Source organism: Marmota flaviventris, chromosome 10, assembly GCF_047511675.1.
Source record: "Marmota flaviventris isolate mMarFla1 chromosome 10, mMarFla1.hap1, whole genome shotgun sequence".
Taxonomy (NCBI): domain Eukaryota; kingdom Metazoa; phylum Chordata; class Mammalia; order Rodentia; family Sciuridae; genus Marmota; species Marmota flaviventris.
Genome location: NC_092507.1, coordinates 90,889,527 through 90,912,329, shown reverse-complemented (window position 1 = coordinate 90,912,329; position 22,803 = coordinate 90,889,527). Strand labels below are relative to the sequence as shown.

The window sequence follows — 22,803 nt, the reverse complement described above, 5'->3', positions numbered from 1 at the left end:
GAAAATACCCTGTTCTTGCTTATTGCTACTCTTACATTATTAACTAAAGTCCTAAGTTATTCTTGACAACTAAAGCAATAGTAACAACCTGTTTGCTATAACTTCTTTTTTTTTTTCATGTAGAAAAACAGATCCCATTTTGGGGTACTTATCTTGGGCAGCCAGAATTAATGTTTTCCTGTGTTGTTATCCTCAATTTGGCTGAAATAAAGCATGTGTTTCCATGATCTCAGCAGCCTCAACTTGCCATTTTGGTTGACAAATATAAGTTTGTTTTCTAAGTTTTGCCTTGCAAATGAGAGTCTAATCATGGAGTAAGGATAATTTTCTATAAAATAGTTATTTTTTTCCTTTTATGACAAGAGAAATAACTCAGTAGTTTCATAGGCAGGATTAATTCTATAACTAAGATGAATTTTAAATTTATTATATCTAGATTAGTATGGCATCATTATATTGATATTGTTTTAAGAATACTTTGTTGATTTAGTATGTTATGGTTTTAAAATGCTAAAAACATGATGGCTTTTGCAGTATTGAGGATATATCTTTACCTCAGCAGCATGATGGGTACTTGACTTTTTCATGACTTTCATAAATCAAGAAATCAGAGCTAATCAGGAATTAATTAATTTTGGGAAGAATTGAGGGGAGCATGAAAAAACCATCTTCTTTTCAAGATTATATCTCTACTAGTTTGTTTTTCTTCTCAAAAATTGATGTATTTCTTATTTTATTCTCTTTCATTATATTAATTCATTTTACAAATAATTATTTAATTCATACATTATATGTTCTGGATGCTATACTGAGAATAAGGATTCAATAAAGAGCAAAGTAGGCATTTTCCATAATACTAATGAGTAATAAGAAGGATGATATGGGCAGTCATGAAAGAAATAAGGGGATCTGACCTAATCCATAGGTCAGCCATTTAACTAAGATTTGAATGATGAATAGATCATACCAACCAAAGGAAGAGAGAGTGATCCACCATAGTGAATATGGCTGTGAAGTAGAATACAAAAAGAATAGAGAAGAACATAAGACTGATAGCATAAATGTTACAGATGATAGGAAAGACAAAATAAGGTGGATTTATTGATGATGGAAAATAGTGGAGAGATGAGAAATGATGTTGATACTGTGTAAAACATAAAAACATAGAAAAGAGGTTTATTTATTCTCAGTTTTAGATGCCAAGAGACCAAGATTGGGTGGTCCCATTTGTTTGGCCTCTGGTGAGGGTCTCATTGTGAATGGCATCATGGTGGGAACAAATATAAAGGGATCACATAATAAGACAAGAAGCCAAAGAGGGATTCAGGAGTCAGACTTATTCTTTTGCAACAACTCACTTTTGAGAACTAACCAAGTTCCCACAGAATTTCCTTAACCCATTAAGGTGATAGCACCCTCAATGACCTAAACAACTCCCACTAGGCTTTACCACATGAAGGTCCCATTGCCTCTCACATCACCAAATGGGGACCAAGACCAACACATGACCCTTGGAAAACAAACCATATAAAATCAAAGAATGGACTTGTTTAGTTATCCATTTTAATTTGTACTACTGGAATTGAACCAAGTGTCTTGTGCAAGAACTCTCCCACTGGGCTACATCCTCAGCTGCTTTTGAGATAAGGTCTTGCTAAGTTGCCTAAACTGATTGGACATTTTGATCTTCCTGCCTTAACTTGCAAGTAGTTGGGATTATGGGTGTACACTACTGAACCTAGCTAAAAGCATGGATTTTTTTTTTTTTTTTAGTAGAAAGACTATAGTGCATATAATCTAAGGAGACTAATGAGGAAGGAAGGAAAAGATGGCTACAACAGAGAGGTTAAAAAAGGCAAGACCATTGACACAGGTGGATGGAATGACCTTTGGAAGAATGTGCTATTTTTTTTTGTTTTGTTTTGTTTTTTATCATGAAAGAGAAAAGAAGAAAATCCTATGGGCAAATGAATGACTATCCTTGAGGATGTTGTGGTCCAGACAGTTGGTCTCCCTTTTACACTTTTAGTTCTCAAGAATAACTGTAGAAATAGGCTGAAATACAACATCCTGAAATGGGAATTAACAATAACAGTCCAAGCTGCTTTTGTCCCTCCAAGAACCAGATGGCCTTCTCACTTTAGCCCAGGAAATCTTGTGAATCCTGGGGATATACAATCTACGGAAGGCAGCCTTTTACCCTCTGCTTTAGAACAAATGAGGCACATGCTGATGAGACTGCATCTACCGTGTGCAGCTTTCCGGAGCCTTGGGGAGAATGGCTATGCTAGGTGTCTGTTGTCCCTTGTTGCCCCTCTGTAAATAATTAACCTGCTTCATGAAAATTCGTGTGTGTGTGTGTGTGTGTGTGTGTGTGTGTGTGTTCTGTATCATAATAGTCACAAAAATTGTAAAAAATTGGAGCACAAGATGAAGTGGGCTGAAGTTGTAACAAATGCACTATGAATCTGTTTCATGGCAGAGACAGATAAATTTATAGATGAAAAGAAGAGTTTTCAATTTATTTCTTCTATCTTCTCACTTAAGCATTATAAAACAACTGAGTTATACAAAGATCTAGGTGAGTGCCATAAGACATTCTATGTTAAATTTTAAGACAATGGGGAGTAAGCAACCAGAGGATTACAAAGAAAATCTGGAGAATATAGTGTCATGAAAGCCTTAACTGAACATCCATGTTAGAGGTTGGAGCAGGAATGAAAAGCCATGTGACAGCAAGTCAAAACACTGAAAGAAAATGAGAAGAGGGCAGGGGTTATGGCTCAGCTCACCTAGCCTGTGCCAGGCAATGGGTTTGATCCTCAGCACCACATGAAAATATATAAATAAAATAAAAAGGCATTGTGTTCAACCACAGCTAAAACAAAATTAAAAAAAAAAGAAAAGGAGAGTAGACTATAAGGAAAGGAGTAGAATATTCCTGTGGGATCAAAAATATTAAAAATTATAGAGTAGGTAATGAAGTCCCTTCTATTTTTTTAACTATTTTTTAGATGTTGGGGGACCTTTATTTTATTCATTTTTTAATGAACCCAGTGCCTCACACATGCTAGGCAAGTATTCTACCACTGAGCCACAACCACTGCGCAGCCCCAGTCTCTTCTGTTTTTAACCCTGTAAATTATAAAAGCACTTCTGTATTGTGAAAACCATCCAATTGAGCTATCTCAGTATGTGAATCACCATTAAACCAGCTCTTTCTAATTGACAGAAAGAAGTGTGAGAGAATTATAGACGGAATTTCCGACTATATCTGTAAATTGTAGAGAGAATTTCAGACTATATCTCAGAAATAAGAGATACATAGTGGACAAATGGTGTCAATGACAATAAATATATTTGTCAAAATGCCTTTCTGAGTTCTTAGAAATTCCCTTGACAAGTAGGTTAAAATGTGTCTTCTAAAACAATAACACCTTGCCTGTTGTTTTCTTATAATTATACATATAAGTCATGTGATTTTTTTAATGCTTGATCTTTTCAAGTCGATGGCATACAACTTATAATAAAATTAAAGGATGATGAAAACTAATGTATATACAATAAAAAAGGACACTTGATAATGCTGTATATTTGCATTTAATTTAAATTTTACAACTTTGAATCAGCATGAATTGCAATGAATGGGTCTTCAGCAGAGTTACTAATAGAAAACTGAGCCTTGCCATCACTGGAAACATAGACTTTAATTCCTGTGCAATTTCCATTAATTTTATCTCCAGAAATGACATCACAATATGTGCCACCAGGAAGACCAGTTTGCAAAGTTGTTGACAATGACCTATAAAACAAAATTTGATATTTAACTTAAATTCATTACTGTCAAATATAAGAATTCAGATTCTCTCTAAAGTAAATAAACAGCTTAATTTTGTGCCATAGAATTTTAAGCAGTCAAAGTCTCAATAAGAAGAAAATGGAAACACAGAGATCTTTCCAGTGGATGTGAACAGCACTCTCAGTACAATGTAATCATACAGAACACCTATCCATTCCTAGTCAGTGGTGACTATTACCAGACCATAAAGGTTGAAGAACAGCAGTGAAGATCTACAGGAATTGCTACCCTTAGATAAAAGTACTGCCTGTGGTAAACATAAATACTTTCTATTTGTCTTTTAGTGAATTTATAAAAATACTGATTGCTTTAAAGAATTAAAATTGGAATTTTTCTTCAAAAAATATTTTTTTCAAGAGACCAAAAATAAATAGAAATAGAAGTAAAAATATTTTAGCACTTTTATGAAGAATTATAAAGCTTGGAATAGAAAACTATCTTGTACAAATTTATTTCAGTTCTTCTATCCGGAAAACACAGAAATTAAAGATCTAGCCATAGGCTCTTTTAGAAAAAAAAAAGACACATTACTTACTTATTTATGTTTGGCCAATAAAATGTAATTTTAGCCTAACCTGAGCTAAACATGAGCAGAAGTTGGGGTGGGACTGAGACATTCCAAAGCTGGCAGAGTTCTTCTGTCTGTAGTTCTCCATATGAAAGACTCATTAGACTACAAGAATAGGCTATCAGTATCACTAAAGAAAGGACAGCAATGAGAAGCTTTAGAAGTAAAACTAAAAAATCTAGTGAGGAATATCATTGGCCATAAGATACATTTCTAACACATACACTTTAAAGTAGTACTTGTCCCTGAGAGGTAGGAAGTGAAGAATATATAGCAAAGGAGCAGATAGTGGAGTAGTTGAGATACAGAGCTAAAAAAAAAGATATTCCAATACTAAGATTGAGATTGAAAGCCATGTTATTTTAGAGATTTTGCCATCCTTATATTAACTGTTGGTTTATTTAGTGGCTCATGTAATATTAGCATAATATGCATAATATTTAGTACACAATATTTCATGGATGCATAAGAAAGCTCGAGTTAAAACAAAGGGGGGGGAGGATAAATGCCATCATAATTTTTCTTCTTTACTTTTCTGATTTCTTACTTTCTTCATTCCCTGATTTAAAGGATTTTTAAGATATAAAAAAAAAAGTAAATGACCCGGAATAGAATAAAACTAGAACTTAACAGTGTAAAAATTATTTAAAATTGATATCCACTTACCAGTCATCATTATTAAAGACAATGAATCCTTTGTTTCCTCTTCCAAAGGCCACTTGGTTGCTACCATTATCCCACCAGTTTTGAAAAGGCTGGCCATCAACTACATTTCGGAAAATAACCATGTTTCTAAAAGCACAGGATCATACAAAATGTTGATATTCTTAAACTCAAACAGTTTAAAGTAAAATGTTAAGGAAAGTTTTCGAGAATATGTATTATTTTTACCTTATTTGGCGCCATTGATGTTCACAGACCCAGTCATTGCCACAAGTAGTGTCTGGATTAATAGTTACTTCTTTGATCACTCCATTATTATTTGGTGGTCCAATCCAATCATTAACATCCTTAATTTAAACAAAAACAGATTTTTAACACACACACACACACACACACACACACACACACATCTATCTTTCAATTCCTTCATTATACTAAACTCAATTAATTGGTCCTGCTACTTGTCTCTGCAGTGTCTTTATTTAGAATACATCATGTATAGAATTTTTATAGACCTTTACTGAGTTTTTATCATCTCTCTAAACTCTGGTTCTTTAGGTATCTTTCTGAATTATAGGAAAAGGATTTACTTTAGATATAAAGTCTCTGTAATGAGGCTACGTCTGAAATCTTCAGTTTAAAAAGAAAACCCTCACTTAACTTCTAAAGCATCTTCATAATTTATTGCTCGGTTCAGTTTTGAAATTGATATTTGGATTAATGTTTTTACCATACCCCTGATATTTTTCTCATTCTTACTTATCCTGAAGTGGTCTGTAAATTTTTAATTCTGTAATGTATTTCATTTCATTCATCTTTTAAGATATTTTCCTCATTTAACTTCAGCTCAGCTGAACCATTTCTTTGCATTCCATAAAACTTTTTAAAAATATATTTTCACAATATTCATATTTCTGATAATAAAAACAGGAAACAATTTAAGTTCTTGATAAGTTTTAGCATGTGTAATCCTCATATCAACTCTATGAAATTGGGTACTTACAGTAAGTATATATTTTATACCCTGTAACTTGTTCTTATTCATAAGTTTTTTTTTTTTTTCTTAGTGTGTGGATATCTGTCCGATTACTGAACAGTTTTCATATTCTTTGAAAAAAATAGAAGATAAATTTTATGTATTCAATATCCTTTCCATTACTAAAATCAGAGATTAGTCTTAGGTTTCTATTTAAATAAATACTTGATGAATAAATATTGAATGCAACAACCTCATGAGAAATTAAAAGAAAATTACCTACTTCTTTCTTGAGAAAAAGATATTTTGAACAAATTCAAAACTTACTTGTCCATTCACAAAATATCTTGGCCAACGGTAGCTTGACATTACTCGTGTAAATCCATAAGGATGAGCAAGCATAAATCCAACTGCCATTTTATACAGCCTGAAAGTTATAAAAATATATTAAAATAGAATAGACTATTATTACTATCATTGAAAGGTGAGTTAAAGACATGTAGAGAGGTTTTTCTCCTACCTTGCATCCCAGAAGGTAAGAATGGATGATCCTCCAGCTCCATGTCCTCGTTGGTTGTCATGGTTATCCACAAAGACTAGACCTCTGTCTGAGGGCATGAAACCCCAACCTTCTCCCCAGTTCCTATTAAAAAAAATAAATATTTGTATTCTTTTACAATAGGTTTAAGGTAATCCAAATCTGCATCTCTTTTTATGTAGCATCCTTAGATAAACTCTGTAATTAATTATACCATAGAATTTAGGATTTTTGTAGATTAACAAATATATAAATTCATTCTGTGTTTGTATATATGTAGAATTCCTTGTATCCATTCATATGTAAGATTTTTGTCATAAAATGGTTCTTTTAAAGGTTTCAGGATATGCATTTTATGTGGATTTCCAAAGGGTTAATATTTATATCACATTATACAGAAAGGCAAACTTGGTTAAAATGAGGCTTCAACACTTTATTCCTTTAGAATGAACACCTTAATGTTTCAAATTAATGAGTTGAGAAAATGCATACTTATTCCATAGTTATGACCAAATTGTAGGTACTTTATAAATGGTAGCATCCTCTGAAAAATAACCTAGCTTTAATAGATTATAAGGAAACATTACTCAAATCTAGTGTACTCAAATAATAGATAGATGAAAATATTTAGGTGATGTTTTGGTTTCCAGAATACTTCCTTATGACTGATATTCTAAATTAAAAAGATGATTAATTATGGTTTAAAGAAGAATAACATTTATTAATAATCTACTTCTTGATTATCTAAGAAGGTTCTAAGAAGATAACTCATACTGGAGTAATATGTCTAATAAATCTGTAAAGTACTATAAATGACAAATTATATTTACTTTAAGTAAGCCATCTTCTCTCCATTCCATCTGCGAATGACTGTGCCCAGTTTTGCACCATACTTGAATTCTGTCACACGGCCATTTCCAAACTACTCACTACTTGTAATTGCCTCACCACCCAGATCAATCACCTGGTTGATACACAGGGGAAAATATCATTTTAATGTACAAACCTTTTAAAGTATTTTAATGAAAAAATTAATATAACATAAAAATAGCCTTAAAACATCTATGTTATTTGAAATGCTTAAAACTGCTTTCATCACACTGAGTTTCTTAATTTGTTTTGATAAAATATATGTCACAATATTGAAAGAGATATCTATGATGAAGTAACCTGTGGTCCTGTGAAAATCCTGATCTCATTTAGTCTTGCACAATAATTATATAAACAATAGTTCACACTATCATAGAACTCACTATCTGATCAGTATTTCTCAATGCTCGATAATTATTAATACGTTTAATTTTCCAAAGAGAACAAAAACATAAACTTTCCCATTATTCCTTTTCTTTAGATGAAAAAAAATTTGTTTCACAGAAAGGAAAATTAATTTCACTATAAACTTAGAGAGCTAGTAGTTGTATAGTGAAGATTTAAACTCAGACTGGCTTAGAACAACAACTATGTACTTTTTGGTCTTGCATAATGGTCTCTGGAAGGTAGTAAATAGCTGTGATTTGTAGCCTAAATAAATGTTCTGTAGTTCCAAAGAACATACTTTGATAAAAAGTTAAACGTGTTATTTCTAAATAAAAATTTTAAGAATACTACAGTATATTAATGACTCAGCCATTAACCTACAGAAATTTCATATTGAATTAAATCTGCCATTTATTTTCTAGTGAATGAAATGATACAGTTTTTATGCACGTATATAGATGAATGTACCTCCTGGAAAATGAAAGTCCTGCTTCCTCCAGGGAACCACTTTGTGTTTAGATTATGCAGTTTATCCAAAACTGCCTTTATGTCTCCAGGCCACATATGTTTAGAAGCATCTAGTCTGAACCCTGCTACACCAATATCAATGAGATTGTTCATGTAATTGGCAATTTGGGTGCGCACATAATCTTTCTCCAGGGCAAGATCAAGAAGACCAACCAGACGACAATCTCTGACCTGTTGAGGTAAAAATTTTGTGTTTTTTTAAAATATCATCTTTGACCCGAAAATCTGTTTGATCATTTATTCATTCATTTATTCATCAACAGATATTTCCATAATTCATTTTTTAAATTGGGCATTGGGAATATTGGCATTATTCTGTGGTGCACTTTGAAATATTTTCTAGCATAAAAATGGAGAAAGTAGAAAATGAGTAGATGAACTTTTCAGTTGATTGGAGGAAATTATTTATTTATTTATCCTTCTGTGATTGAGGAGTAAACTCAGTGCCTTCCTTACACATACCAGGCAAGTATTCTATCACTGAGTTGTATACTTAGTATCATGACTGCAGAATGATTTTGATTATTGAGTTTTTTTTATTGTTATGCAGTCATGGTTAGTTATTTTCCGTAGGAATCTAAAGTAGTGTTTAAAATCAGTGTTTAAGTAAGTTACATGTGCATAATTAAAGGCATAGGTAGTTCTTTATTCAGATCATTATTTTAAAAAGAAAATTACCTGATAAGCATCATTATAGCTTTCAATGCCGCCACTTGAGGTTTTACATTTACCATCATTAAAATCCCAACCAGAGTATGGGACTGCTGGAAACTCCCTATTTCCAGCATTGAAGTAACTTCCACAAGTACTGCTTGTTCCTGCACCTCCCCCTTCACCACACATATGATTAATTACAGCATCCACATAAATTCGGACCTGAAAAGCAAAGGGTTTACTTCAGTTTGATTTTAGGTAAAAATCTGAAACATTATTGATTAAACTTAACAGAATATTCATTAAAATATAAAATATTTCTTTATTATTGCATACTTTCATTTTCCAATAAGACTAAAAAGTGAAGCATGAAAGTAAACTAATGTCAAATGAACAGTGATATCCATTCTAGTTGTCTGGTTATATATTTACATAAATGATGAATTGAGAAAAGCGGAAACTATAATTATTATGAAAGGCATTTTTGAGGAAGTAATAATCAGTTGAGACAGAAGAAATTATTAATTTTTGAAATTTCAGTGGATCACAAGGAAAAAGAAACAAGTAGCTTTTACATTCTGCTTAGGATCTGAAGAAAGGAAGACAAATATTGCCTATCGTTACTCTCCTCACCATAAAGAGAAAATGACTATTTATTATTAAATAAAAATGATGGAGAAGAGTACTCAGGAATTTACTTATAGATAAATCACATAAAAATTATAGCAACTATTATAATTGGAACTTCTAACACTTAATAAGAAATGTATTTAGTTATAAAGGTTTAAAGTTGATGCATTGCTTTACAAATAAACTCTTCTTTGAACTAAATGGTCTTTTCTTTAGTAGATGAATGGCACATAAATAAGGATTTATAAAGGTTGAACATAAAGCAATAGTTCCTTTTGAGTTATTGCTCAAGTATGAAATAAAATTTTAAAAAATCAAGCCCCAGAAACTTTCTGCTCAAGAAGAGAAAGAAAAAGAAGAAATTATCTTCCTATATAATATTTTTAAAGGAAACTTAAATTCACTTACACCAACATTGTTACACCTTGTCACCATGTCTCTGAACTCATTTTCATTTCCAGATCTTGTGCATATTTTATAGCTAATTGGTTGGTATCTTTCCCACCAAGGTCTTGAAGGGTTGTTAACAACAATATTTTCATTGGGTGGTGAGATCTATAAAGAAAGCAAACTTAATGATTATCAAATAATAGATTATTTTATATCATTAAAACCTCTAAAACAAATTAATAACCTAAAATTATTGCTGAATCTTTGTACATGCAGCTACATTACTTTATAACCACTCTAAAATATTAACAGCACATTAAAAATGTCCTGCTGTTATCCTGAAAGAAAATATAAAGTTGCCACAAATACTAATTTTTTTCTTCCTCAGAAAACTGTTTCAGAGGGCTTATATGTTAAGTAAAATATTATCTCAGATTCACAGAAATGGATTGACATTTTACTATATCATTTAACATAAGCTCAAATAAATGTTGCAATTTATGATGTGAACAATCCTTACCTGAACTCCTCCAAATCCACTGGGAGCTAAGTATCGCTCACATTCCTGAGCAATATCAACCCAGCGCCACTCAAACAAGTGGACCATAGAGGGTCCTTCCCTGTTGAGTGTTTGGGGAATACTGAGCCCAACAGAGCCCAAGGGCTGAAAGCAGCAAAAAGAACTTCATTTTGCTCTGAAGCTGCCACTGTTCTTTCTAGCAGCTATTTATATTCCTGTAAAAAGAGCACATTTGACAAAGTAAATGTTAAGATGAATAAATATTTAGAGTACAAACACTGGAATGTTAAAAAGATTATTAATAATAATGTTAACTCAACAGGTGAAGAACATTCATAAAATCTCCCAAGAAAATAACCTTAAATAACCTTTTAGAACTTAATGTTGTTCTTATTGAAAGAATATTAGCCTTTTCAAATATCTGGCATGTGACATACATAAACAGTCCTCATTCATATATTATTTAGGTATATCTCTTTTCTGATGTGCTTTACTAATAGAAATAAATTTACAATTAGACACAACTCAACTTATACTCAAAATGTTGTTTGAACTATTTATCTGCAATGTTTGTAATATTTCAGTTTCCAAAAAGAAACAGGACAGTAATTTTCTTATCCTCCTTCCCATGCACAAATTTTTAGTTATTTACATTTCTGCATTAAAATTTTAAAAACTACTTGAAATTTAAATGCCCATGAATTGGAGAATTAGACCCCCTCCCATCGAATCAAGTGCTTAATAACATGGCTAGAGTAGTAGATCTTGTGCTAGACTAGTAGAATTTATGCTGGAATAGTAGGGTTTGTGGTTGTTATGATTTTCTCCCCATAGCCAAATATCTTTTTATGTCTAGTAAAACACTAAATCAAAGAATGCACATCCTTTTCCTCCTTAATTAATAGTATAGGTGGGAAAATGTTATCCATCCTTTCAACAAGGATTGAGTGTTCTCCTTTGCCAAGTATTAAGGATGATATAAGGGATAAATGATGAGCAAGACAGTCATTTTTCTATTCCAAGAGAGCTTGCATTCTAGTAGAAGAAAAACAAAATATGCAAGTAAATATAATATCAGTAATGAGAATAATAGGGATGATAAATAATTTCAGATTTCAATAAAAACTACTATGAAGTAACAGCATAATAAAATAGAGAGTAACATCGCTATGAGAGTATTTCAGTCTGGATGGTCAGTGAAACATTCCTGAAGGAGTGATTTTATCTGTGAATTAAAGAATTAAAAATCAGTAGTCATTTGAAGACAAGGAAAAGAACAATCTAGATAGAGGAGAAAGCAAAAACTTATGGGTCAAAAAATCTTGGAATACTTGAGAAACCTTTTTTTTTTTAAGTTAGCAAGGCTAAAGCATGTGTGATAAATGGAAAAGCAAATGAATAGAAGACAGATAGGTAGGCCAGATCTCAGAACATATCAAAAAAGAGCGGCTGTAAGGAGTGCTGAAAAAGCATGCTGTACTTTAAAAGGAAATCATCATTGCCTCTTGGAGGAAATCAGAAACTGGAGTATAAGAATGAAAAAAGGAAGATAAGTTAGAAGCTTTTTATAGTAGTCCAGGAAAGAAGTGGGTGACTTTGACTAGGGCATAGACAGGATGTTTCAAAGGTGAGAGGCAACAGGTTTATGGGTATATTAAATCTAAAGAATTATGAAATGCAGACACTAAAGATATAGATATTTGGCGATGAATATCATTTAACAAGATGAGGGGAAATGAGGAAGTACTATCTCTGGGGAAAAGTTATTATTCCAATTATTACCTAATTATTTCTCTAGTATTCACAGCACTCTCCTTTGGTCCTTCCTGGGACCAATCATGTGGACAATCAAAGTTCCATGTGTTTTTCATGTAAGTTCATACCTCCTGGTATTCTTCCTATGATCCTCTTCTACCATTGTTATGTACCTGGCATATATTGAGTTGAAGCAACATCTTTATAAAGCCTACACTTATATTCTCAGGCATAGTTCATAACTCCTGTTCTGTGTAACAGCTTTTCAACTTTATATATATATATATATATATATATATATATATATATATATATATATATATATATATAATTTATATAGTAAATGTGTTATAAATAATAAATATTACATGTTCACCATTCTGGACAGATCTATTAAAAGGTAGACATTAAATGTAATGTTGAACCTAGCAAATGATTAGTATGTCTAATGTGCTCAACAAATGACTATCTAACATATACTCTGAGCTCCAAGTATCGTGCAAGACATTGAGGTTATTATGGGTTATGTCTTCATTTTATAAATAAATGAACACCATGTCAGAAATTGTATAATACTTCAATCCTTGTCTTTTCAAAAATTTCATATACATGAAGAAACTAAGGCCTAGAGAGACTTAGCAAATTGTTCAAACTTCTGTAGCAAGTGACAAAGGCAAAATATGACAACAGGTCTGACTATGAAGTGACATTTTCTGTGTTACATCAGTATTTCTTCCATATTTCTGAAGTTGGGATGTTCACCTATAGTGATGTGCACCTATAGAAGCCACCAGGAAGAATTATGGAGCATTGAAATGTTGCTAATTTGAGCAGAGATATGATGTAAGTATAAAATATACTTGTATTTCAGAGTTAATATAAAACCAGAACATAAAAATCAATAATTTTTTTACTTGTTGAAATAATATTCTGAGAGACATTAAGATAAGTAAAATCTATGATTAACATGAATAACCTCAGTACATTTTTTGCTTCTTTACAAATGGTCATTAAAAATGTTAAATTATATATGTGATATGTCAGATCCTAGTAGAATTATTCTAGAGGTTAAGCATGAGAAGGGATACAGCCACACACAAAAGCCTACCGTAGTAAAGTGAAGGGTGAGATCATTGTGGTAAGGGAGTCATGAGTAAACTATGTTAAGATTTTATTGACACAAAAAGTAATTTCTGACATGAATAGGGGAAGAAAAAATTGATTCAAAGAATGGGTTTGACTTTAATGAAAAAATATCAGGTAAAATTCCATTTTAGTAAGAAAAATAGAATTATCAAATGTGAGTAAGGGGAAGGAGGAAAGAAATGCTTTAAAACTGTAAGTTAAGGTGTGGGAGAACCATGGGCATCAAGGTGGCAAAGATGTATTGAGAATGCTCAAAGTCATGAAGAAGAAAACACTTTTCTTGGAAGCCTATACCAAGGTACTGTTTGTTTGCTTTAGACAGGAAAAGAACTTGATTAGAACTTTTTAAGTATAACAGATGCATTAGAAGGCACAGGTAGCAGGGACAGAAACACTAGAAATCCTGAAGATTATTAAAGAGGCAGTCATGAAAATCTGAACTAGGATTATAGCAGTAAGAATGAGAATTAGGAAAGAATTGCAGATTGTTGCTATAAGGGCGACCAGATGAATAACATTCTCCAGTAGCCATACCTATGTGGAGTCTCTTCCTGTATAGTCTGTGGGATTGACTTATACAGTGTGTGATTTGCCTTGTAGAGTGAAATGTCAGTCAATAAGAAACAGCAAAAATTTTATTAGGACTTGCAGGAGGCTTAATCTTATCAAAATCAGAGACTTTTGTGCTGTGTGCAGAGTCAGAATGAACAAATAGGTAAAGAGGTTTGGTTGTCCCTAGCCATTCCAGTCATCTGAGTTTTTGACCCACTAGCTAATAGTAGGTGAATGATGATCCAGGGCTGAACCAGCACATGAGATATTGTTTTTAAGTAATAATTAACTTATACAGAGAGGATAGATGCAATAAATCTGGTGAAGGTTGACCACAGGAAATGGTAGCTAAATAGATATCAGGGAAGAAAAAAAATGGAGTTAAAGGGACTCTGTTATTTAAAGTTTGGGTGAGTGGAAAATGGCAATGCCCTTATCACTTACAGTGCAATTTAAAGGTAGAATGGTTACAGGAACACTAAATACTGAGTTTGAGCTTTAACTTTTAAACCTACATGGGAATACAAAAACAACTTTAAAGATAGGTATGAGAAGCAAAAAGCAGAGAAATATGGGAATTTCCAATAAAGCTATGATATTTTGAGGAATGGCTCTCAAAATATTTATTGATTTATCAGAGATATTGAGCATAACAGATGTCATCCCCAAACAATGTCCAGGCTAACTCTGTCTGTATTATCTGTTTTGGAAAACTGCATCCTTGATAGCTGACAAGGTACCAAGAGAGTCATTGAAAGCAAAGATATAACTTTGGGCAAAGCCCACCAATTGATATAAAAGATGGGGTAGAGGGTATAGGAAGGAGAAAATAAAGAGCTATTTCATTACCAGAGAATGTTTTTCAACAACAAACAACAAAGGAACATTTGCAAGGTTTACAAGACACTAACTGGATGTGGTTGAGTATTAGAATCAGAGTAGAAAAGAAGACTTATTAGACAGTTGGTGACAATATAGGGCTGATGCTCTAAAGAGTTGAGAGAGAAGAGAGGATTCATTTGAATGTCACACTTGATTGAAGGTTACAAATTCTAAAATGGATGGTTCAGAACATGACCTAAAGATTAAGACAAGCTAGTTTTAAATCTGTCTTTAATGTAATTTTTTAATGTATATATGACAGCAGAACACATTATAAGTCTTATTACATATATAGACCATAATTTTCATATCTCTTGTTGTATACATACTATATTCACACCAATTTGTGTCTTCATACATGTACTTTGCATAGTATATGATCATCACATTTCACCATCATTAATTACCCCATGCCTCCTCCCTTCTTTCCATCCCCTCTGCCCTATCTAGAGTCTGTCTATTCCTCCTATGCTTCCCCTTCCTACCTCACTATGAATCAGGCCCCTTATATCAAAGAAAACATTCAGCATTTGGTTTGGGGGTACTGGCTAACTTGATTTAGCATTATCTTCTCTAACTCTATCCATTTACCTGCAAATACCATGATTTTATTCTCTTTTATAGCTCAGTAATATTCCATTGTGTATATATGCCACATTTTTTATCCATTCATCTATTGAAGGGCATATAGGTTTGTTCCACAGTTTAGTTGTTGTGAATTGTACTGCTATAGACATTGATGTAGCTGTGTCCCTGTAGGATGCTGTTTTTAAGTCCTTTGGGTATAGACAGAGGAGAGGGTTAGCTGGGTCCAATGGTGGTTCCATTCCCAATTTCCAAGAAATCTCCATACTGCTTTCCATATTGGCTGCACCAATTTTCAGGCTCACCAGCAGTGTATGAGTGTACCCTTTTCCCCACATCCTCGCCAACACATATTGTTGTTTGTATGCATAATAGCTACCACTCTGACTGGAGTGAGATTAAATCTTACAGTGGTTTTGATTTGCATTTCTCTAATTGCTAGTGGTGCTGAACATTTTTTTTCATGTATTTGTCGATATGTGAGACCTCTGAGAAGTGTCTCTTCAGTTCCTTGGCCCATTTATTGATTGGTTTATTTGTTTTTTGGTGTTTAGCTTTATGAATTCTTTATATATCGTAATGATCAGTACTCTTTCCGGTGTGTGAGTGGTAAAGATTTGCTCCCGAGATATAGGCTCTCTATTCACCTAAAAGATTGTGTCTTTTGCGGAGAAGAAGGTTTTTAGTTTAAGTCCATCCCATTTATTGATTCTTGATTTTAATTCTTATGCCACAGGAGTCTTATTAAGGGAGTTGGGGCCTAATCCCGAATGAGGGAGATTAGGGCCTACTTTTTCTTCTATTCCATGAAGGGTCTCTACTTGTATTCTTTTTTTTTTATTTAGAGAGAGAGAGAGAGAGAGAGAGAGAGAGAGAGAGAATTTTTTATTTTTTTAGTTTGCGGTGTGCCGCAGTCTGGCTGGGCACAAATCACGAGCCACTGAAGCAGGAACAAACTTTATTTTTGAACTGCAGGAAAACACTTCACACAGCTCCCGGGGAATCCTCCCGAACTCCACACGGCTGGTGCAGGAACCCCCAGGAGGAAATATCTCTCCCAGAAATCCCTCCTCCTGCACTTCCCCAACCAATGGGAACTCTCGGGGAATCCCCGGAAATCCCCACGAGAACTCCAAAAGAGTGCGAGAACTCAAAAGTTGTGGCAGAGGCGGATAGTAATGCCTCACCTGTCAATCAATACTGTTGGCAAAATGCCAGGGGCCATACAGACTCGGCCGTGGCTCTCAGCATCTCCCCCTTTTTGTTTAATTAAACAACAAGCAATGTGGCTTAGGGACCGTGCCTGTTAGGCAGTCCAATTCAACATATGGTCATTACCCGTCATCGGATGAACTGACCTCTAGGCGTCAGTTCATTTGGTGCATAAATATTGATAATTGTTATGTCTTGTTGGTGAATGGTTCCTTTTAACAGTATATAATGTCCTTCCTTATCCCTTTTGATTAACTTAGTCTTGAAGTCGATTTTATTCGATATGAGGATGGCCACCCCTGCTTGCTTACGAGGACCGTGTGCATGGTATATTTTTTCCCAACCTTTCACCTTCAGCCTGTGTATGTCTTTTGCAATCAGATGTGTCTCCTGGAGGCAGCATATTGTTGGATTTGTTTTTTTAATCCATGTTACCAGCCTATGTCACTTTATTGGAGAGTTTAAGCCATTAACGTTTAGAGTTACTATTGATATATGGTTTGTACTTCCAGCCATGTTTGATTATTTATCTTCTTTTTTTTTATTTAATTTAGTTTGTTTCTCCATGGTTAGCTTTCCCCCCGCCCTCTGTTTTTATAGAGGCACTTCCCACTGATGGTTTTGGTTATTGTTTTTCATTTCATCCTCGTGTAGTGTTTTGCTCAAGATGCTTTGCAATGCTGGTTTTCTGGCTGCAAATTCTTTTAGCTTTTGTTTATCATGAAAGATTTTTATTTCATTGTCGTACCTGAAGCTTAATTTTGCTGGATACAGAATTCTTGGTTGGCATCCATTGTCTTTCAGTGTTTGAAATATGTTGTTCCATGATCTTCTCGCTTTCAGCGTCTGTGATGAAAAATCCGTTGTTAACCTTATTGGTTTACCCCTGAATGTAATCTGCCTCCTTTCTCTTGTAGCTTTTAATATTTTCTCTTTGTTCTGTATATTGGATATCTTCATAACAATGTGTCTTGGCGTTGGTCTACTGTGATTTTGTGTGCTCGGTGTCCTGTATGCATCTAAAATTTGTATATCCGTTCCCTTTTTTATTTCTGGAAAGCTTTCTGTAATTATTTCATTCAGCAGGCTACTCATTCCCTTGGTTTGAATCTCTGTACCTTCTTCTATCCCGATGACTCGTAGGTTTGGTTTTTATATGTTATCCCATATCTCTTGGATGTTTCTCTCGTGATTTTTAACCAGCCTTTCTGAGTTGGCTAGGCTCTTTTCAAGATGATATATTTTGTCTTCATTATCTGACGTTCTGGCTTCTACTTGCTCCACTCTGTTAGTGATACTCTCAATTGAGTTTTTAATTTGGTTTATCATTTCCTTCATTTCTAGAATTATTGTTTGATTTTTTTTATAATCTCTATCTCCTGATAAAGATGCTTAACTTCTTCTTTTATCTGTTTATGTAATTGATTTTCAAAGTGTTCTTTCACTGTTTGGATTTGCTGTCTCGTATCCTCTTTAAGGTTCCATTCCATCTGTCTAAGGTGTTCCTTGAGTTCTTTATATGACTATTTTTCTGCTGACTCTAGGTCCTCCTGAATATTTAGGCTGTCCTTCATTGTTTGTACCCCTTTTCTTCCTTGCTTTTTTAATGCTGCTCATGTTACTTCTTGTTCTGCTTGACTGCTGAGTTACTGTTTACTCTTATAAATTTTATTTGATGCTTGGGAGGAAAGATATTAGAAGGGAAGGGAAGAAGTCACTAAAGAGAATGAGAGTAGGCTGGTAGAATTCAAGGAAGGGGGAATAAGAAAATTGAAAAGAAATGAAAAGACAAAAGAAACAAAAACAAAACACACACGAAAAAGTTAGAAAATAAAGAAAGAAAGAAAAGAAATTTTTTTTTTACAAAAATAATAATGATAATAAAAATAATGAAATTTAAAATTAAAAAAATTATAATAATAATAAAAAAATTAAAAAAAATAGAAACATTAAAAAAAGTTAAAGAACAACAACAATAAAAAATTGAAAATGAAAGAAAAAGAAAAAAAATGATAATAATAATAATAATAATAATAAATGCAGTCATAGAGTTCGATTAATTTCTCTTCCAGTAGGTGGAGCTGTGCCCACTGGGTCAAGCTTCTCCTCTCACTAAGTGGGAACCAATCACTGTGTAGCAGCTCTTCCTCACAGACTGGGCGGGTCTCCAATCCTGAGTGCCTAGGGCCTTCTCTTGTGTTTCCTCAAGCCAGGCCGCGCTCACCTGTGACGCTCACCACAATACTGGCTACACGCCATGTCTGCTGCTCCTGGGAGCCCTGTTGCGCTGGTTTCAATGCAGTTATCTCCTCCGCTCGTGACGTCAGTTCTCTGCTAAGGCGGTATCACATGTAAATGGTGACCATTCGTTCCCTTTGCCGGGTGACCAGTGCAATGGGTGGGTCCTGACTGTCTCTCCCAATCCCCGTTTCAATCCTGTGGCCACTGCCTATGAAGGCTCGGTTGGTTTTTACCTCTGAAAGTTCCTAAGGGCCAACCAGTTATTTCAGCGGGATTGTTAGTGCTGAGTCACGAGAAGCAGGCAAACCGGAGCTTGGATGCAGCCGATCCGGGCTCGGTGTGTGTGTTCTGAGGGGCCCAGACTGTACACCCCAGATCCACGTCAGCTCAGCATTGCCTAGTGATCCTGGGCAAACAGCATTTATACAGTTTACAGCTCCCTATGCCTGCGCAGTTGAAGAGGTCAGAGACTTGATCTCTCCCCGCCCGCTGCCATGTTAGATATCAATGATATTCATGTTGCCCTTACAGCTTCCTGGCATAAGTAAGTTCTTGGGATTATACAAACTGCTGCTTCTGTTTCCAGTCCAGATTTCTAGAAATTAAACCCTGCCACCGTCGCCTCTTCCCCAGGGCCACGCTCAGGGGTGCCGCGCTCGTCCGTGACCGTAGCTGCGCCAAAGAACCGGTGCCCAGCCCCCAGGGCCCAAGCGGCTGCCACCGCGGCTCTCCGGCTCCCTCCTCAGAAGCATGGGTCCCCTCGCAGGGGCATGCAGAACGACCCCAGAGCAGGCTCTGCCCAAGGGTGCAGCGGCGAACAGGCAACCCAGGCGCTCAAGGCTGCGGTCCAGCCTTTGGAGGACAGGGCTCGGCACGCAGCCCAGCTCCAACCTCTAGGTGCGGCTGCTGGACAATGTATCCATAGCCATCAAGACCCTTTGTTCAGCTTTTGTTTGAAGGATCTCTCTAGTGATGAAAGAGGTGTGTTAAATTCAACCAAAATTATTGTGTTGTGGTCTATTTGACTCTTGAACTTGAAAAGAGTTTGTTTGATGAACATAGCTGCTCTGTTCTTTGGGGCATAAATATTTATAATTGTTAAGTCTCATTGGTGTATGATTCCCTTGAGCAGTATGTAGTGTCCTTCTTTATCCTTTTTGATTGACTTTAGTTTGAAGTCTACTTCATTTGATATGAAGATGGAAACCCCTGCTTGCTTCAGCATTCCATGTGAGTGGTATGATTTTTCCAAGCCCTTTACCTTCAGTCTGGGAATGCCTTTTTCTATGAGATGTGTCTCTTGGAGGCAGCATATTGTTGGGTCGTTTTTTGTTGTTGTTGTTTTTCTTGTTGTTGTTGTTTGGTTTTGCTTAATCCAATCTGCTAGTCTATGTCTTCTGATTCTGAGTTTAGGCTACTAACATTCAGGGTTAGTATTGAGACATGATTTGTATTCCCAGCCATTTTTGTTTATTTTTGGTATTTAACATGACTTGGTTTTTCCTCTGATTAGATTTTCTTTAGTGTAATCCCTCCCTCTGCTGATTTTCATTATTGTTTTTCATTTCCTCATCTTGGAATATTTTGCTGAGGATGTTCTGTAGTTCAGGCTTTCTTGTTGTAAATTCTTTTAACTTTTGTTTATCATGGAAGGTTTTTATTTCGTCATCAAATCTAAAGCTTAGTTTTGCTTGATATAAGATTCTTGGTTGGCATCCATTTTCTTTCAGAGCTTGGTACGTGTTGTTCCACAATCTCCTGGCTTTGAGATGAGGGTTGAAAACTCTGTTGAGATACGAAATGGTCTCCCCCTGTATGTGATCTGATTCCTCTCTCTTGTGGCTTTTAAGATTTTATCCTGATTCTGTATGCTAGGCATCATCATAATGTGCCTTGGTAATTTTGTACATTTGGTGTCCTGTAAGCCTCTTGTATTTGGTTTTCCAATTTGCTTTTCATGCTTGGGAAATTTTCTGATATTATCTCATTGAAGAAATTGCACATTCCTTTGGTTTGGAACTCTGTGCCTTCCTCTATCCCAATAACTCTTAGATTTGCTCTTTTGATGCTTTCCCATAATTCTTGGATGTTCTGTTTGTGGTTTCTACCTTCCTTCACTGTGTTATCAACTTTATTTTTCAGATTGTATACTTTGTTTTCAAATTTTCTGATGTCATTTCTTTCAAGTGATCTAGTCTGTTGGTAATGATTTCTATTGAGGTTTTGATTTATTGTATCCTTCATTTCAAGGATTTCTGACTGGTTTTTATTTGAGAGTATCTATCTCTATTTTGAAGCAATCTTTTGCTACCTGCATTTGTTCTCTTATCTCATTGTTGGAGTGATCAATTTTTGCTTGTATTTGCTCATTTTGGTCAATCTATAATTCACAGATCATCTTAATTATATACCTTCTGAACTCCTTCTCTGACATTTCCTCAACTTTGCTGTCCATAGGTTCTGTTATTATAGTGTCCTGGTTTGTTTGGGGCACTTTCCTCCCTTGTTTTTCATGTTGTCTATGTGTCTTCCTTTCTTCCAGTGTGGATCTGAGATATTACAGTTTCTTCCCTATATTCTTGTAGTACCTGTGCAGATTGTCTGACCCTCACCTTCATATTGGGCTTCCAGATCCTGCTGGTGTCCCTCAATGGATGCTACAGCATATAGGTCTGGGATCTCCATAAGTTGGAATGGGTGGATCTGGGACATTGGGCTTGACCTCCTGCAGTAGTCAACTGTTAGAAAGGGCGGTTCTGTGCCAAAGGCTAGGCTCTGGCATAGTCTGCTCCACAGGGAAAGGGGTTGACCAGGCATGCTATGGGCCTGGGCCCTGAAGAGGCCAGTGTGAGTGGATCTCTAGTTTTAAATCTTGACCTTTCCATTTATCAGTTGTGTGATCCTGGAAATTGGCCTTTGTAAATTTAACTTATCTACAAAATAGATAAAGTGATGTTTATGTCATGAAATTATCATGATTAAACAAGTTAATGCAAGTAAAGCTGTTATCCTAGTGTATGAATATAATAAAATCTCAGTAAGCTTGTTTGCTATGATATTGTTATTACAGCATTGATATTTTTAGTCTTGGTCCTACTGAAATTATTACAAACTCATTTCTTTTTCCACCTTTCATTCTTTCATCACTTGGCATTCTCTTTCCTTTCCACACTTTTCAACTTCTAATAATTCTTTACTTTCAGAAATATTTTAGAATCCCCCGAATAAGATATGGGAATGAGACGACATCTTTATTATTTTCCATCTTTAATTTTTTGAATTTTTTCCCCTTTTTTCTTTCCTTTCTATATTCCCTCTCTCTCCCTTTTGCACATCTCTTTATTTTTATATCTTTCCTTATTTTTAATTTTTTTTAATTTATATATGACATGAAATGCATTACAATTCTTATTACACATATAGAGTACACTATTTCATATCTCTCTTTGTATACACAGTATATTCACAGCAGATTACTGGGGGAGGTCAAGCCCAGTGGCTCAGATATACCTATACAGGCTCTGCAGGGCCCAGGTGCATAGTAGGCCTGGCCCACCCCTTTCCAAGCAGGGCAGACACAGCCAGAAACTAGCCTTTGGTGCAGGATCACCCCTTGTGACCAGCAGACTACTGTGGGAGGTCAAGCAAAGTGGCCCAAATCCACCCACATGGGCCTCTGAAGGGCTTAGGTGTACAGCAGGCCTGGTCCACCCCTTTCCCTGTGGGTCAGACACAACCAGAGCCTAGCCTTTGGTGCAGGACTGCCCCTTTTGAACAGCAAACTACCAAGGGAGGTTAAGCCTACCAGCCTAGATCCACCCACTCCAACTGAAGCAGGACCCAGACA

At 35.0% G+C, this 22,803-nt stretch overlaps 1 pseudogene; it reads right to left on the bottom strand.

The window, feature by feature from the left end:
- Nucleotides 1-3,612: 3,612 nt before the first annotated feature.
- Nucleotides 3,613-10,752, bottom strand: LOC114098900 (pancreatic alpha-amylase-like; annotated as a pseudogene).
- Nucleotides 10,753-22,803: the final 12,051 nt, after the last annotated feature.